Raw genomic sequence first — 6,535 nt, forward strand, 5'->3', positions numbered from 1 at the left:
GGTTGATTACATGGGAGTCCAGCAACATAGCCATTACGCTAACTGCTGGTCCCAAATATTTATATTTTTTGAAAGCATGCTGGATAATCACACCCCCAGCCACATATGTAGGGAACACATATATTTATCATTTTTACTTTGACAGCCAAGGTGTCCTTTTAAAAAGAAAATAAATTAACTGTTTTATATTACTAGAAGAATTTTAGATTTACAGAAATTGGGAAGATAGCGCAGTTTCCTATATCCCACTCCTGTAATCCCGTATTATTATTATTTTTAAAGGATTGTTTATTTGTTAATATTATCATTATTATTTTAATATGATGAGAGAGAAAGGGAAAGTGAGAAAGCAAGCCACTTGGTCGGGGACTTGAACTGTGGTTGGCCATGTGGAAGTCCAGTGCCTTAACCACCACACTATCTGCTGGTCCTATATCCCCTATTACTGATGTGTACATTAGTGTGATACATTTGGTACAACTGATGAACCAATATTGATGTGTTGTTATTAGCTAAAGTCCATACTTTATTTCATCTTCTTAGGGTTTTTTTTTTCCTTAGTAATAGTTCCATTGTTATATAATTTATATAACAAAGAATTCACTATTTAAAGTGTATAATGGATTTTAGTGTCTCCATCACTAAAATCAATTTTAGATATTTTTTTTTGAGTTAAGTTACCTTTACATTCAAATTCTACTGTAAAATGGCAAAAGGATTATAAGCATTTAAGTATTAACAAAGTTTTGTTCAAAGGTTCCATATTTTTGTTGAACTATATTAAAATATTTTCAATAAATACTACATAAAACAATGTGAGACTATTGTATTTTACAGAAATAATCAAGTATAGTCTCAAATGTTTTTTAATCTTCTATGCCCACCCTTCTGGTTTTCTGGGGAAAGGTCGTCTTAAACTCCTTCTGCTGCTGTTGCCTAATTTAAATTGTGGAGAAAGTCTGTAGAATTTGATTTTTCAGCTATCTAAAATGAAATTAAGACATCAAGATCATGTTGCAGTCAGATGTGATAAGATAGCCGACGCTGTTCTTAAACCAGTCAAAAGTTGCATCAGGTAGAACGCAAGAAACTAGAGATTCCAGCTTTCTTTGCCCTCGTGCTTATTGGTAATCCCAGAAGTCTGCACCACGCCTCCTTGAGTTTCTCACTGTTATCCCCGTGCAGATCTCGCAGTGCATTGGACTCCATACATTTTGATGGATCTGTCGCAAAGTGTTTCTGGCAAATGGTCATTAATCTCTTCAATCCCTGAATATATTTCCACTGAGTTTCATCATTTAAAACATGTGCAACATGCTTTGAAAAAAATCTTTTCTCTGCCAGTTCTGGCATGGATACCAACCATAATAGTGACACCCATGGGCCAAAGTGCATTTCCAACGGCCATCTGAAGATAAGCATCATTCGCCTTCACATAGTCTCTCTGCAACATGAATTTGATAATATCTGTTATTGATTCTTTAATATCCACAGGAAGATTCCTTTTCTGTAGCTTTCTAAAAAGTGGTCTGAGATAGGACTTAGTCTGTTTCTGAGTAGCACTGTTCAATTTACCCTGCACCCTGCGTTTCACATAATCTTCTCTGGCATTCAATTCTTTGGCCCAAACGCCAAGAAGAAACTTAAGGAATTTGGTAATGATGTCCATGTCTTTATGATCATTGCCTTTTCCTAAAGACTCTCCCAATGTCTCCAACTCTTCAATGGTGGTGTTCTCCTCATGAACTTTCGAGTCATTCTGTGTGTCTTCCTCTCCAGGTTCCTGACCACCCACAATTTCATTGAGGTATTGCTGATCAATCTTATTCAAAGCTGCCTTCAGATCATTCCTCAATCCCTTGTTTACTTCCGGCATGAGGATCTCTATTTTTCTTAAATGTTGAAAAGCACCATAATCAGTTTCTCCAAATAGGCTGATTGGTTCGCCTCTTTTTCTCAATCTTCTGATAACCTCTTGCTTAGAAAGAGTCATGGGTAATTTTTCCTCTGCCAGTTCAAGTTCTAATACTGGATTTGTTGATGTTAATGGTTTCTGGTCCTCTTCTTTTGGCCGTATCTTATAGCCACATCGTTCAAAATATGCTTCCTCTTCTTTTTTTGGCAAGCTCACTATGCTTGAAATATTTTTTATTTTCCACCAGCAGATTCCCCGTCCTCCACCAGCTGCCGCTTCCAAAGGATTTCCAACGTCTATCTCATTGTCCGGAGTGATAGCCGAGTTTTCAGCTCCTGCACCTCGTACGTAGCCACACCGCCAGCTGCCTCAATTTTAGATATTTCCATCACCCCAAAAGGAAACTTCATACCTTTTAACTATCACCATTTTCCTTTCATCCCTCTTCTCTTGTCCCAGCCCTAGGGAACCACTTTTCTATTTTCTGTTTCTAGATTTGCTTATGCTGGACATTTTATATAAATTAAATCAGACAGGGTGGACTTTGGTGACCGGTGGTATTCACTTGGCAGTGTTTTCAAGATTCAGCTATGTTGTAACATGTAGCTAAACTTCGTGCTGAGGCAGACAGTGATGTGGCAGTTAAGGTGGCTGGATTCCACGTGGCCAACTGCACGGTTCAAGTCCTGGACCTGGTGGCTTGAAAAACATCCCAGGTGTGCCCAAAATGCCAAAAGGAGGGAGAAATGGAGAAGGGATTATGGCACGACTATCCCCCAGGGGAGTGCATTCTCCGCTCTTTCTCTCTCTCTCTGGCAAGTGGACGCATGCCCTATGGCCAATTAAAAAAGAAAAAATACTTGGGGACCAGCAGGTGGCATGGTGGTTAAGGCACTTGACTCCCACGTGGTCGACCACAGTTCATGTCCTGAACCTGGTAGTTTGCTTTCTCACTTTCCCTTTCTCTCTGTCTCTCTCTGGACAAATTAAAAAACAATATATAAATAAAATATAATAAAATAATTCTTTTAAAAACAACCTATGTTCTTTCTTGTGGCTAAATAATATTCCATTATACAGATACACCACATTTTGTTTATTTATCAGTTGATGGATATTTCGCTATTATGAATAGTGCTGCTAGGCACATTTACACAGAGGTTTCTGTGTGCTTTCCTTAGCTTTCCCTAAAGTCTTTATCCCATGTCGGGATCTCACTCAGGATGCCACATTATTATTTTTTAAAAGATTTATTTAATTTTTATTTATTTATTACTATATTTTAATTTGACTAGAGAGAGAGGGAAAGTGAGAAAACAAGCCACCAGGTCCAGGATTAGAACCACAGTCAGCCATGTGAGAGTCCAACACCTTAACTACTATGCTACCTGGTGGCCCTGAAAAGGGCTTTTTAAGACTCCTGACAGTGACTTTCCCCTAGAGCCTCCTGTGAATCCTGTAGAGCTGTTGAGACTCAAACTCATGACTCCCAGATCTACTTATCCCTAGACTACCATTAGTTCAACAAAATAAAAGGTCCGATAATTAAAGTACTTGGAATCAGTTAAACTCACTTCTTTAGAACTCCTTGTAAAGAATACAGTTTTCTTCAGAACCCAAGTGAGGCACTCAGCGTTTCTTCAAGAAAGGCCAACATAGTTGTAAAATCGTTTCTTACATTTGCAGTTTCCAAAGTGCTTTCCAGTCTGTTCTTCTCAAAACTTCCTCACTGCAGCCCTTGCCCTTAGGGTGCAATCTGTGCCATTTTTATTTACCAAAAACATTGGGTTGCTTCACTGGTAAAATCAGTGCGAGGACAGAGAATGCCTAAATGCTCACGCTGGCACAGGCAAGCCTGGGTTCTCTGCCTATGTCTCCTCATGGTTTCTGGCTTCGTGGCCTTTGTTGAGGACACCAGGGGAGGGGTCACTAGAGACTGACTTTGTCTCCTGCAGGTTCAGAAAGCTAAAACCTCAGTGGTAACTAACTGTAAGCGTTCCTCTCTTGCCATCCCCTCCTCCCCACCCACTCAAAAAAAAAAAAAAAGTGAGAATCAGAGAAATAAGTTCTTGGCGTCTAATTGGATTTTTAAAATGAATTTTTCTGAGAGAAAGGTAAAAATCAGTTGTTAGGTAGAGTTGAAAATAGTCAAATTAGTAGTAGATAAGCTGGAGGTCGGCCTGGGAACCTAATCACCACTGAGAACCTTTTCTATGGAAAGCTGAGTTAGGAGCAACGGAAAGTACGTGAACATGAGCTGCGCGGCATTTGTGCATCAGGCCAGCCTTTGCTGAGAGGAATGAATGAGATAAAGTGGGAAAGCGAGTTCCACAGATTGTTTGCCCCAGAGCGTTGTTAAATGATGGAATAGATTCCTCATATTCAGTGCCTACTTCTTTAACCATTGATTTGAAGTGCTTTAAAAAAAAAAAAAGATCCAATATTTGAGTGGTAATTTTTTGTGATTGTCTTAATTCAGCTTTGAAAACCAAGGCATTGATATTGAGACTAAAGAGAAATTACATCGAGCTGGTGTGATTGAAAAAAGTTTGGCTCTTTGGAGTGATTTTTTTTGTTTTTAATGCCATAGAGTTAAGCTTTAAACGCACACTTCATTGAATCCCATCCGAACCTCCTAGGACAGGGCTGGGGGACCTTTTTTCTATTGAGGGCCACTGACCCACAAAGAAAAAGAAAAACTAATCAAGGGCCATGTACAAAAAGCAACTTAATTTAGGTGCTTCCTTAGAAAACCATAAAGCATTCAATTCACCTGCTTTTAAAATGAAGAACAAGGAACTCTCAGCAAGTACAGCAAATAGGAAAACACCCTTCAGTTTCGCTGTTAAAGAGGTGGGGCGCAGCAAGAAAGAACAATACGGGTAGAGTAAAACGAGAGTGGAAAGCAGACAGTTTTAAGGGGCTGGAAGAGATACACGGAGAAGAAACTGTGTATATCCAGGGTCAGGGAAGCAAGAGATTGAATCGGGAAGTAGGAGATAAATGATAGTTGTAGATCATAACCTACTGCTCGCTGAGCTCTGCTGGGTTCACTGGTTAATTGCTATTTTCAGCTGTTCTGTAGCTGGAATCCTGAGTCCTTTCCAGCAATAACTCGTAATTGAAGGATGTATATCAGCGTCACCTGGAGCTCTTTTGGGAAAAAATATATGTGTCCAGCACTGTCCCCACAATAGCTGCCTCCCTGTCCCATAGTGATTCAATTGTCCCTGTGCCCAGCTCGCTCAACCTAAAGGCAGGGAAAAAACATGGCATCTTTCTTAAATGAAAATTATTTAGGATCACCAGGTTTAGAAAGGACATCTCCAGAAAGAAAAGGTATTTCTCATTCAGACAGCATTTTAGAAACAATCTCAAACACATAAAACAGAATGATTTTCAAATAACATAGATGCCCTGGCTTTCAAAATAAGTCATTTTTGGTACATAAAGTAGAAATACTTGTTAAAAAAAAAAAAAATGAAGGAGTTGTTTGAGTTCTCAGGGATTCTTACCAGAATGTGGAGTTATAATCCTTTTTTAAATTCACCAAGACTGTCCTTGCGCCCTTTCCTCCTTGTCCTTCTCATCAGCACTAACCAGTTATGGCACTGAATCCACAGTTGCCTAAGTATGTCTTGGGGTTAAATGTGCAAGTGTGTGTTGGACTGCATGTGTCTCGGGGCTTTTGGCAAGAATGTCCAATTACATTTTCAAGTAATGCTTTCTAGAAGCACAGACAGAGTAAGTGGTGCGTTCAGTGCTACCTGGCCAAGGAGCACGCTGGAGTGGGAAGTTTGCACTGAGGGGAGGACGACTTTGCCAGCAGAAACATTAGCAGGGATCTACCTTGTTGTCATCCTTTACACAAGGGTAAGCTTTTCATCATTAGACAAAGTCTCTCTGGAAAAGTTTTCTAAGATGAAAGTGTACAGTTTCTTCTTGTTTACTAGGTATTGCCAAAACAGAGACGTACTCGAGTGTTCAAGTAGAAGCAGGTCTCCATAAGGTCCTGCCGAGGGTCCCTAGTGGATAGGAGGTGGGAGGAGAACATGGGCCGTGCTGGGTCTTTTATGTGTGCCAATGTAAAGAGGTGCTGCCTACTTTCAGCAGGTAACTAGCAAAACTTTCTTGGCTGCTACCCATTTTTGAAAGGTGTATATTCTTAGTGTAAAATTCCTGTAAGTTTAAACCTCTCAACCTCTAGTACCTTCTTCAGTGGAAAAAGTTTTTCTTTCTTGCTGTCTTTGAGTATACTAGTTTTTAGGATGTGGGTAGGTGTGTGCACATGTGCATGTGTGTCTGCATTGGTTGTGGGGGGAAAAGGATGCTCTTTCTAGAACTTAGAAGCCTATGGGGAAGACTTCCAAAAATTCATGGAAAATGGAATTAAAATATGAGGGGTTTTTTGGTGCAAAAAAAAAATTGAAAGCCACGCAGTTTTTTTCATAATACACATTTTTCATGAATGCTCCCTAGTATTTTTATAGCACTCAGGTGACATTATATGTATGAATCCTATTAAGATTAGGTGACATAAATTATTTTTCAAACTAATGAATTGTTTTGCCTTGGAAATTCAGTGCATACCACAGCCAGATCTCTCCAGGGGCTTGAAAA

General features: G+C 39.5%; 1 pseudogene; it reads right to left on the minus strand.

The window, feature by feature from the left end:
• Positions 1–1,071: 1,071 nt before the first annotated feature.
• On the minus strand, positions 1,072–4,320 carry LOC102491664 (pre-mRNA-splicing factor 18 pseudogene; annotated as a pseudogene).
• Between the last annotated feature and the right edge of the window lie 2,215 nt (positions 4,321–6,535).

The sequence above is a fragment of the Tupaia chinensis genome, unplaced genomic scaffold (assembly GCF_000334495.1).
Source record: "Tupaia chinensis unplaced genomic scaffold, TupChi_1.0 Scaffold000683_1, whole genome shotgun sequence".
Classification (NCBI taxonomy): Eukaryota; Metazoa; Chordata; class Mammalia; order Scandentia; family Tupaiidae; genus Tupaia; species Tupaia belangeri.